The following is an 11,814-nucleotide window of genomic DNA, read 5'->3' on the forward strand; positions in this document are numbered from 1 at the left end:
CTGAGTTCTAGTCTGGCCTTTGCCATTAATTGGCCGTGTGAATTTAGCCGGTCACCTCATCCCCCTGGGCCTTTGCTTCTTTAGGATTCTAAGCTCTTCAGCAGCTTTGAAGAAACTGTGGGGCGATTGGCACCTTGTGAAATGTGTGTCAGAGAATGGTGGACTCATGAACAGTAAGAGTTTTCTGTGGGAAAATTACCTCTTATCCCTCACGAGATAGAGGGGGTGGCTCAGAAACTGAAGAATCTGTAACTCGGTCAAGTTTTCATTCCATTTTCCACTCCCTTCCCTTCTCCATCAAGCATTTCCTGCTCCGTAAGGAAGGTCAGACTCCCACTAGACTCTAAAGAATGCAAAGTATAAGCCAGAGTCTGGTCCTTGGAGGAGCTGCCACGAGGGGTGGCGGGTTAGGAAGGCAGGCTAACCAGCAGTCCCAGCACACTGAGATAAATGCTATTTTAGGGTAAATGAAAGTGCACAGGGAATGAAACAGTGAGCTCTGCCTGGGAAGTCCCTGGAGGCTTCTTGGAGGAGGTGGCACTTGAGCTGAGTTTTTCTAAAGGTTGAGACATTCACCAGGAAGATCAGGAAAGGAATTTCAGGTGGAAAGCCAGGAGTGAAGAAAGCCCAGTGAGAACGCTGCAGTAGTGCCCAGGAAGGAGATGGTGAGAACAAGGCTGGGTCACTGGGATGGAGCACAGGAGACAGGCTCGAGGCACTCCTGGGGAGAACAGAGAGGAGAGATTGGTTGTGGGGAAGGGCCAAGGCAACAAGAGTAACATCGCGGCCTCCTGCTTCTGGGAAGCTGATGCTGCTTACCCAAGGGCATAGGGCGCGGAACAGACTCTGCTTGCTCTGTATGCGGTTGAGTGCTGTAAACCTCTCGGTTGCTAGGATTGACACTGTCTGTTCTGATCTTATTCCACCTTTAGTTTCTAGGAATTTTTCTTAGGCCTCCCCACAAACCTCCTGTTCTAGCTTGAATGTCTTAGTGGACAGGGGAAAGGATTAGGCTTAGGCCAGGATTGTTCAGTGGGGGCAGAGCAGCCCTGGAAGACTTCCTGGAGGAGGTAGCAGGTATCCTAGCTGGGACCAGAGCGAGGCCCACAGAAAAGGGATAGAGTAGACACTGGGCGAGAACTTTGTAGAAGATCCTTTATGTCGTGTTCTGCTCCCACCTCCCTGCTATTTCCCAAGCAGAATCCAACCCTATGGGCTCTGATTTTTTTGGAGTCAGTTTTGGTTGCTAATTTCTTTCCCCCTAGGGATTCCCCTTCATAAGCTTTTTCATGCACAAACTTTTAGCTCTTTCTATCAGAGACTGATTTGCTCACAGTATTTCTTAGGGAGTGTAACTCAGTGTGAGGAGATCTGCTTCGCTACCTGTACCAATAGGCCACACGCTGGAAGAGATGTTCCCCATAAGGGAGAAGGTGAGCCCCACCCCAGGTCAGTGAGCTCAGTGCTTCCAAGTCAAGCTCATGGTCAAGGCCACATGGATTTCTGGGTATAAGCAGATAGTGGGAACCTATTCTTGACTCAGGACTCAAGAGAGAACCCTGGAGATTCTCGCTGCTTCTGAGTCAGAACCTTTGGTTAGAGGCAAACAAACCCTTTCCCACCCAACCCAGCAACAGGATCTGGAGTCTGCCTCTTAAACTTCTTCAGAGGGCTTTGGAAGTATATCACCACACTGACTCATGCCTGGGAAGGAAGATGGGGAGAGTTCTCAGCAACAGGCCCACCCAGCTCCTTGCTCTCCCACTGCACACAGGCTCACTCAAGCCAGGGAAGGAGAATGCGGGAGTTAACGCAATGTCGAGAGGCAGATCCAGAGCATGAAGCGGAGGAGCACGGGAACCCCGGACTGCAGAGCTCGGAACTCTCCATCACCGGGGATTCCACAGGCCGCCTCCGGGGCATATGAGCATCTGCTCGCTGGCACAGGAGCCTGCACTGTTGGCACCTCTGCACTTTTCCCGGGGCCAGGATGTGTGGACGTTCACCTGTGGGCACGTGGGGTGTGAATTAGCAGCAGGGGCGAGCAGACGGACTGTGTCTTTCACCTGATGTAATCGTGAACATAACAACGAGTGGAAGAATAAGAATGCTTTATATCGGCCTTGCACGCTACAGCTTCTGAAGCATCTGCTCAGACATTATCTCATTTGATTCCCATAAACATGCATCAGGCCCAGGTTACAGGTGAGGAAAACGTGTCCCAGAGAAGTTAAGTAACTTCTAACCTGGCAAAATCATAGAGCTCAATACCCAGTCAAAGGAAAGAGACGCAGAACTGATGCACGGTTCTGCCGCTTCCCTGTTCTGGAAGATGGCCAGCCGGGTAGGGGCTGCAGCGGGGGGCGGGGTGCTGCTGTGACACAGGACCTGGAGCTCTGCCTGTGTGCGGAGTAACGTGTGCTTGTCCCAGCGGTGACGTTCTGAGGACGAGACTTTTCTCCCACGGTGTGCAGGAAAACGCCTCCCACCGATGACCACTGACCAAGCACTTGGCGTGTTTAGGGAGCAGAGTACGTTCTGAAGAGACCGAGTTAGAGGATGTGGCCCCGGTCATCAGAGATGAGATTATTTTAGCTGTGGAATGAGGCCAAATACACACAAGGACAAAGAGGTGACAAGTCTGAGTTCTCTAACAGTGCGCTGCCCTCTCTTATGTTCTGTTCCCTTGCCATCGCCAGCCACACCCGCCCAGATGGCCCTAAATCTCAGCTCAGGGTCTCCTCCTCAGCCGGGGCTGCGTTCACCTCCTGCAATATCCTGTGTTTCCCTGCCACAGCACTCAACAAACTGTACTTTTGTTTTTAATCCTTACCTGAGGATATGTTTATTGATTTTAGGGAGGGAGGAAGGGGGAAAGTGAGAGAGAGAGAGAGAGAGAGAGAGAGAGAGAGAGAGAGAGAGAGAGAGAGAGAGAGAGGGAGAGATGAGAGAGAAACACGGATCAGTTGCCTCCCATACACACCCTGACCAGGTATCGAACCCTCAGTCTAGGTATGTGCCCTGACCAGATTGAACCTGCAACCCTTTCGGTGTATGGGATGATGCTTCAACCAGCTGAGCCACCCTGCCAGGGCTCAGCACACTGCACTTTTGAATCTTAATTGCCTCTCTCTCTTACCTGACTCAGCTCCGGGGAGAAGGGTAGGGCTGCATTGTGCTTCCTGGTGTGCAGCCTGGCATAAACAGACACTTCATAGGTGTCTGCTGAATAAAGAAAAGCGACCATCCTGCTGCTACTGCCTCAGGTACATACGCTGGAAGGTCCCTTGCAGCTCTCACATACTGTGGCTTTATGCTTGCCAGTTGGGACATTGTTTTCGTTGAGGCTGGATGGATATGACTTCACTTAGTAGTAAAGGAAACCGCCTCACTCCTGCCCTTCTCCCCTCAGGGACCTAACGATAATGCCAGCATGAACAGCAGTGGCAACCTGGGGCTCACCTCATCTCTGTTTTATTGGAGTGACTGGGGCTGGCAGGAGTCCCTTGGGAACCTCACGTCCACTCTTAACAAGGTCTCTGCCTTGTTACCTGGTTGCTGGTGAGGGGATCAAAGTTTTGCTACCCCAAAATGTGCCTCTTGAGATACTGATCTTAATCTGGTTACTGGAAAACAAATGCACTGGGAGAGAGATTTTGGCCCTCCCCCTTTCTGCTTAAAGTCATTCAGATTTTTTTTAAACCTGCTTCAGGGAGGCAACCTTAGCATAATCACCTTAGAACATATGAATTAGCACATATGTGACAGACAGGAAGAAACCTAGCGAAGCTCATTTCCTGAGTCCCATTGTTTCTGGGTGGTCCGATAGAAACTTGTTTGCCACATGTCTGCTATTTTCAATACCTGCAAATGACCTACTTTCCCTTGGGAATCCCAGACCCCTGTCCTGCTTCTCTTTGGTCTAGAACGGCACATCAGCCCCAGCTCTCCAGTGTGTTTCTGATGTCACATTTTATGACACTCCTAACATGTACATCCATAATAAATGTACATTTTTTCACGTTAACCTGTCTCTGTTCATTTGGTTATTAGCTCAGCTAGAAAAATTCATTCATTCATTTACTTATTTCTCTAGGGGACAGTGCAAACGCAGTATCCCCCCCGCTCCCCCCCCCCCCATCTACACACACACACATTATGCAGTCGAGTTTCCCACTTTTGGGGAGATCTCAGGGACCAGCACCTCTGGAGTGCAGTGGATAAGCCTTGCCCTGGGAAAACCACCTTCGTGACCATGGTGCCTTTTCTGCCAGGTCAGTACACCAGCTAGAAGAATGGAGAAGGTGGAGGAGAGTTATTTATTTATTTTACATCCCACACTGGGCAGGTGAGGCTGGGAAAATCCCGGGGCTAGGCAAAACGGAATGCTCAGGAAAGGAAACCAGGCAGGAGAATTTGCAGATTAGAAATGCAAGGAAACTTGATGAAAACAAACATTCAGGGTATGCCAAGCTTTTAACGATGTCAGAGGAGAAGAGCCTGGAGGAAAAAGATAAGAAACACATTTATTTCCTCTGCCCACACCACACCAACTGTCCTCCCACTCCATCCTGCCCCCACACCTTGTGTTTTACTACTAGGAAACAAGGGTGGTGTTTCTCAGGCGAGCTGCAGGGCGTCAATCCTGCGGGTAGGAAAACCGAGTCCAGGAGATTAGGAAATTTGTTCCGCAGCTCCCCTGGGGTGTGCTGCTGTCCGTAGTGCTGAACTCCCAGGCGTGCCCACAGGCCTCTGAGTCTCAGCCAGGTTCCTCTGCCGCCACGGATGACCTAGCTAATGACTGACAGGAAGAAGTTGGGCTGTGGACAAGGAAGACTTGAGAACCTGACTGGAAAGATAGGTCTACAATATATTATCTGAAACCCCTGGAGCCAGATGTTTTTCAGAATTCAGAATTTTATAGATTTTAACAACGTAATGTGGTGCATGTACCATATATGATGTAAAATCCTTAGTGAGGTCCCTGGCAGCACCACATAATCAAACAATCGATATTTCCTCAATCGATATTTCCTCCAGAAAATATATGATGAGTCACCCCAAGGGTGATCAATAAAGATGGTACATAGCCTCACAACATTTCAGGGTCTTCCTCTGCATGAATTTGTCTGCCTTAGACTTACAGAACAGCTTTTGGTCCTAAAGGGTTTGGGGTTTCAGAATTTAGGTTGAGGGATTGCTGTCCTGGTACAGAACAGACCGGGGGATGGGGCCGAATGATAGAAAGGATCCCCCCTTTCTCCAGGGGTTCCTCCCCCGTACTAGGTTCCCTTTGCCCACTGCCAGAGAAAAGACATCTCTCAATATCAGAAATCAGTGAAAAGGAAAGGAATTATTATTTATTTAAAAGTTATACAGACTGAAGTTTTTTGGAATGCCCACAAACGCACACAGTCCTTCCTTCTCCCTCTGCCCAGTCTGGGGTACTGTATCTCAGGAAAGAAGTAGAAGTTCATGATTCAGGCTCCCAGCACCATCCATGTGGCAAAAGGGAACACTTCCAAAGCTGTGTGGTCCTGACTCTCGCCCAAGCCACGTGGTCCCCAAAAAGGCACCAAATGTCTACTGTGCCTGGGTTTAAATCCCAGCGCCAATCTTCTTCTGCAGCCCCATTTCTGGCTCCTCCCACAATTGGCCACAGCTGCCAGCATTCCGGGCAGGTGCGGCCCTGTGGTGTGGAGCCAATTATCTCCAAGCGCTTCTGGACCCCATTACAAATCCCTGATTGGGGCCCCCCTCTTGGCCACACCCTGTTACGGTCCCACAGAGGTTCCAGCCCTTGGGTTCCACTTTGGGTCAAACTGACCTGCAAAAGTTCCTGTGGCTGATCTAACTTTCTAAGCTTGTGACCTTCCTGACTGGGGTGCATAATAATGGCTACTAGCCCTATTGACGACCCACTGCCTGTCAGGCTCTGTACTGAGTGTTTGACATGAGTTTATCTCTCTTATCCTAACCACTGTCCTAGGGGCAGGATTTTCCCCATTTCACACATAAGGAAACTGAGGTTCATAGAGGTTAAATAACCCCCCTGAAATCACAAGCTGGTAAGTGGTGGAACCAGGGATTTGAACCCCGATCAGACTCCAGTGCCTGCATTGCTTTGCTATTCTTCACTTTGCCTGCATTTTTAAGAGAGTTGGTTTGAGTGTGAATTAGGGGGTTGAATTGTTGCCGGTTTGGTTTGTGGTGGGTATTAGTTCACTATGTTGTGAAATGACATACATTTACATCTACAGTAAGCATTTCAAGTTTTAAAAAGTTAAACACAATAATAATAGCTCATGAAGTAGAGGAGTGAAGAGTAAAAGGCTGCCTCCTGTTTTTTTCCTATTTTCTTTTTTAAAAAATATTTCATTTATTTATTTTTAGAGAGAGAGGAATGGAGCGAGAGAGAGGAATGGAGGGAGAAAGAGGAATGGAGGGAGAAAGAGAAGGAGAGAAACATCAATGTGTGGTTGCCTCTCATATGCCCCCTTACTGGGGACCAGGCCCACAACCTAGGCGTGTGCCCTGACTGGGAATAGAACCAGCAACCCTTCAGTTTGCAGGTAGGTGCTCAGTCCACTGAGCTACACCAGCCAGGGCTTTTTCCTATTTCCTTTAGTTTTTCTTTTCATATTTTATTGTTATTTATTAATGTATTTTGGCTGCTTCCTGTTTATGGCCTCCCCAGGCCTGCTTTCAACAGATTAATGGCTGTTGCAGGTGCCATCATTGCATGTGTGCTTTTTAGTTACGTATAACGCATACACAGCTCACCATGGATTTTTTGTCTTAATAATATATCTTTCCATATTTGAACATACAGAATATCTCATTTTTGTTTTTGTTAAACTAGTTGTTCAAATGAAATGATAAATGTATTACGCAAACAGTGGTGAAAGAAAGGTTTTTGAAAGAAGTTAGTATAAGGTTTAAGAGCCTAGACCTAGAACATAAATAAATTTTTTAATTTATTGATTTTAGAGAGAAAGAGGAAGGAAGAGAGAGAGAGAGAAACATTGATTTGTTGTTCCACTTATTTATGCATTCATTGGTTGATTCTTGTACGTGCCTTGACTGGGGATTGAACCCACAACCATGGCATATGAGGACAACTCTCTAATATACTGAGCTATCTGGTTAGGGCCAACCTAGAGCATTTTGGGTTCAAATCCCCACTCCGTCCCCCATAAACTGTGTAACTTTGGATAGGATAAATTATTCGATGTCTCTAAGCCTCAGTTTCTTTATCTGTAAAGTGAACTTAATCGTGGTACTTCCCTAGAGTTCGATAATGCAGTCTATGGGTTTAGCAGTTTAGTAATTTGCCTGGGGTAAAACAAATTATATACCTACTATCTGAGTAGATGGATAGGGGTACCCCTAAGTTTGCCTGTAGGATAGCCCTAATTCATTGCACTGAGTTCTTTTATCCTGGAAAGTGATAACAGGTGAATCCAGAGATCTTTTGCTTTCTGCTCCTCTCCCTCCATCATGAATTGACTACAGTCAAAAAAGTTTGGAGGCCATTGCTCTTGGCAGATCGAACCTTGGACCTTGGACACTAAGCTCCTGCCCTGGGAAAGGAGGCAGGATGGATATAGTGAATTCAGAGTGTGAAGCACTGAGTTTGGAGTTAGAACTTCTAACCTTAAATCTGCCGCCATCTTGCTGGGTCTTTGGACAGATTACTTCTCACCAGATGATTTCTAAATCACATCCAGCTCCAGGATGCTGAGATTCTGTTTTGATTTCCAGGATTTTGTTTTTTGATTTTCAGGACTAGGCAGATGTGGCTGCAGGGAACTCTTGTCCTTAGAAAGCTTCTGGTCAATCCAGTTTGAGTATCTGGTCCACTTGAAAAGCAGAGTTCTGCTTAAGCAATACAGGTTCTGGAGTCAGAAAAGCAGGTCCAAATTTTGACTCAGTCACTGCTTAGCTGGGCACATTACTTAACCTCTCTAAACCTCAAAATTTTTTTTTCATTATGTAACATGGATTAATAATAGTGCCTGTCTTAAAAATAGTACCTATCTTTTTTGATCCTTCATTCTACAAATGCTTGCAGGGTGCTTACTGTAAGCCAGGCACTGGGTGCAGTTATGAGAAATACCAGCTGTAACTTACAGTCTAATGCAGAATGCAGACAATGACTGAATAATCATACTAACAAATACAAAATTGCAACTGTGACAAGTGTGGCTAAGAATGGCAATATGGTGTTTTAAGAACCTATAATAGAAATTGGGACTTCCGGCCAAGATGGAGGCGTAGGTAGACACACTGTGCCTCCTCGTACAACCAAAATAAGGACAACAACAATTTAGAAACAAAATAACAACCAGAACTGACAGAAAATTGAACTGTATGGAAGTCCTACAACCAAGGAGTTAAAATAGACACATTCATCCAGATCGGTAGGTGGGGCGGAGTCGGGTGGTCGGGTGGAGAGGGGTTGAGGCACAAAAAGCTGTGGCACTGGGCGAGCAAGACGGAAGCGGGTGGACCCTGGGTGCGCAGGCAGCAGCTGGCAGACCCCGGGCACAGGGTGGCAATGGGCAGACCCAGCAAGGTGGCGATTGTGAAGCAAGGCCCAGAGTGCAAGGCAGTTGGTGGACCGGGTGGTCTCACATTCGCATGCTGATAAACCAGGCAAGGCTGAGGAGTGGGACAGACCCAAAACCCAAGGTTCCAGCTTGGGGAAATAAAGCCTCGAGGCATCGATTGGGGACAGTGTGGGGGTTGAGGCATAGGGAGACACTTGCAGTCTCACAGGAGAGTGCACTGGAGAGACCCACAGGGTCCTAGAATGTGCACAAGCCCACCCACATGGGAATTAGCACAAGAAAGGCCCAGTTTGCTTGGGGGAAGCAAAGGAAGGGATTGAAATCTGACAGAGAATGGAGCAAGGGCCATTGTTCCCTCTCAGTCCCCACCTCCACACAGTGTCACAACCCAGCAACTGGGTTGCCCCATCCTGGTGAACACCTAACGCTCCGCCCCTCATATGTAACAGGCACGATAAGACAAAAAAAAAAAGGCCCAAACGGAAGAACAGATCAAAGCTCCAGAGCAAATACAACTGATTGCCGAAGAGAGAGCTAACCTATCAGATGCACACTTCAAAGCACTGGTGATCAGGATGCTCACAGAATTGATTGAATTTGGTTGCAAATTAGATGAAAAAATGAAGGCTGCACTAAGTGAAAATGGAGGAAAATGTACAGAGGACCAATAGTGATGGGAAGGAAACTGGGACTCAAATCAATGGAATGGACCAGAAGGAAGAAAGAAACAACCAAACAGAAAAGAATGAAGAAACGAGAATTCAAAAAAATGAGGAGAGGCTTAGGAACCTTCAGGACATTGTTAAATGTTCCAAAATCCAAATTATAGGGGTACCAGATGGGGAAGAGGAAGAGCAACAAGTGGAAAAATTATTTGAACAAATAATAAAGGAGAACTTCCCCTGTCTGGCAAAGGAAATAGACTTCCAGGAAGTCCAGGAAGCTCAGAGAGTCCCAAAGAAGTTGGACCCAAGGAGGTACACAGCAAGGCACATCATAATTACATTAGCCAAGATAAAAATGAAGGAGAGAATCCTAGAAGCAGCAAGAGAAAAGGAGACAGTTACCTCCAAAGGAGTTCCCATCAGACTGTCAGCTGATTTCTCAAAAGAGACCTTATAGGCAAGAAGGGGCTGGAAAGAAGTATTCCAAGTCATGAAAGGCAAGGACCTACATCCCAGATTGCTCTATCCAGCAAATCTTTCATTTAGAATGGAAGGGCAGATAAAGTGCTTCTCAGATAAGGTCAAGTTAAAGGAATTCATCATCACCAAGCCCTTATTATATGAAATGTTAAAGGGATTTATTTAAGAAAAAGAAGATAAGAAATATAAACAGTAAAATCACAGCAAACTCACAGTTATTAACAACCACACCTAAAACAAAAGCAAACTAAGCAAACAACTAGAACAGGAAGAGAACCACAGAAATGGAGATCACGTGGAGGGTTAGCAACAGGGGAGCAGGAGGAGGAGAGAGGGGGAAAAGGTACAGAGAATAAGCAGCATAGAAGGTAGGTAGAAAATAGACAGGGGGAGGGCAAGAATAATATGAGAAATATAGAAGCTAAAGAACTTATGACACATGGACATGAACTAAAGGGGGGGAATGTGGATGGGAAGGTGTGTGCAGGGTAGAGGGGAATAAAGGGGGAGGATGGGAGAACTGTAATAGTGTAATCAATAAAATATATTTAAAAAAAGAAAAAAAAGAACCTATAATAGAGAGATGTGATGGGATAAGAAATTTTGGATAAGGTTTTTCTGGCAAAGTGATGTTTGAAATGAGCACTAAAGAGTGAGGATAGCTAACTAGCTAGCTAGCTAGAAATAGGACATGCAAAAGCCCTGTGGTGCAGGTAAGGAAAAAGGCCAGTGAGGCTCGAAGGAGGAGAATGAAAGGGAACCAAGAATCAAATGAGGGTGGAGAGATAATCAGGGTCTCACAATGTGTTGTTTTTAATCCTAAAATCAGTGGCAGGACACTGAGGGTTTAAGTAGGGGCCACTATTTTCAGATTTGCTTTTAAAAGAGACCTTTTATCGCTTCTTGGCCTTTTGGCTAAGATCAAGTGTAGTATCTGTTCTTATCAGTTTAAAAGAGACCTTTAGCTAAGAATAGATTTGGGGAAAGGTGGTAAAGTGAGTTTAGGCATACGAGCTACTGTGGTCCGGGTGAAATAAGATGGTAGTTTAAAATGGCATGGAAATAGAGAGAAGTGAACACATCAGCAAGCTATTTAGGAGATAAAAATGGACAGGATTTGGAAATAGGCTATATATATATGTGGCAGGGTGGGGGTATCGAGGGAGAGGAATTTGCCAGGAATGATGCCCAGATTTCTGGTTTGAGCAATTGTATGGCTGCTGGTGCCCTTCTCCAAGAAAAGGACTCCCAGAGAATCAGCAGTTGTGGAGAAAAGAACCTAAGGGACTGGATTTGTTGGCTTGTGGTGCCCTTAAGATATTTGAGTTGAGATGTCCAGCAGGTTGCTCGCTGGATGTGTGAGTCTGAATGGGAAATACACACTTGGAAAAAATTAGCAGAGACAGCAATTGATGCTGTGCATATGAATGAGGTGCCCCAGGAATCAAGAATAGTATAAAGAGCCCTCCCTGGCTGGGTAGCTCAGGTGGTTACAGCAGCATCCCATTATGCCAAGGTTGCAGGTTTGATCCCTGGTCAGGGCACATACAAGAATCAACCAACGAATGCATCGATGAGTAGAACAACAGATTGGTGTCTCCCTCCCCCACCTCACAAATCAAGACATAAAAAGAATTTTTAAAAGTGTAAAGATGAGAGGGCCTGGGTTTCAACCTTAAGAAAACCCAGCATTTAACTGTTCAGCAAGAAGCATGAACCTGAAAAGGGGACAAAAGGGAGAGGGAGGTGAAACCAAGCCTGGAAATCGGGGTTACAGAAGCGAAGGGAGGAATGATTCATGAAAGGAGTGCTCAGCCATGTGCAAAGATGATGAAAGGCCCAGCGAAATGCGGACTGAAAGATGCTCATTGAGTCTAACGACACAGAAATCACTGGCGACCTTAGCCGTAGCTGGAGATACGGAGTGATGGGGTGGGAGCCAAGGTTGAGGAGCGAGTGGGAAGTGAAGAAATGATCACAGCGAGCAGAGAAGTGTTTCACAGCTGTGAAGGGGAGGAGAGAGATTTGGGCAGGAGCCTGGGACTCTTGGAAGGTGCAAGTCGTGTGATGGGTATGGAATGCTTGGGACAGTCCTT

The 11,814-nt window shown here is 46.5% G+C and overlaps 2 pseudogenes; one reads left to right on the plus strand and one right to left on the minus strand.

Annotated features, from left to right (window-relative positions):
• Positions 1-4,109: 4,109 nt before the first annotated feature.
• Positions 4,110-4,282, minus strand: LOC114493475 (annotated as a pseudogene).
• Positions 4,283-10,613: 6,331 nt separating this feature from the next.
• On the plus strand, positions 10,614-10,737 carry LOC114493488 (annotated as a pseudogene).
• Positions 10,738-11,814: the final 1,077 nt, after the last annotated feature.

Source organism: Phyllostomus discolor, chromosome 1, assembly GCF_004126475.2.
Source record: "Phyllostomus discolor isolate MPI-MPIP mPhyDis1 chromosome 1, mPhyDis1.pri.v3, whole genome shotgun sequence".
Taxonomy (NCBI): Eukaryota; Metazoa; Chordata; class Mammalia; order Chiroptera; family Phyllostomidae; genus Phyllostomus; species Phyllostomus discolor.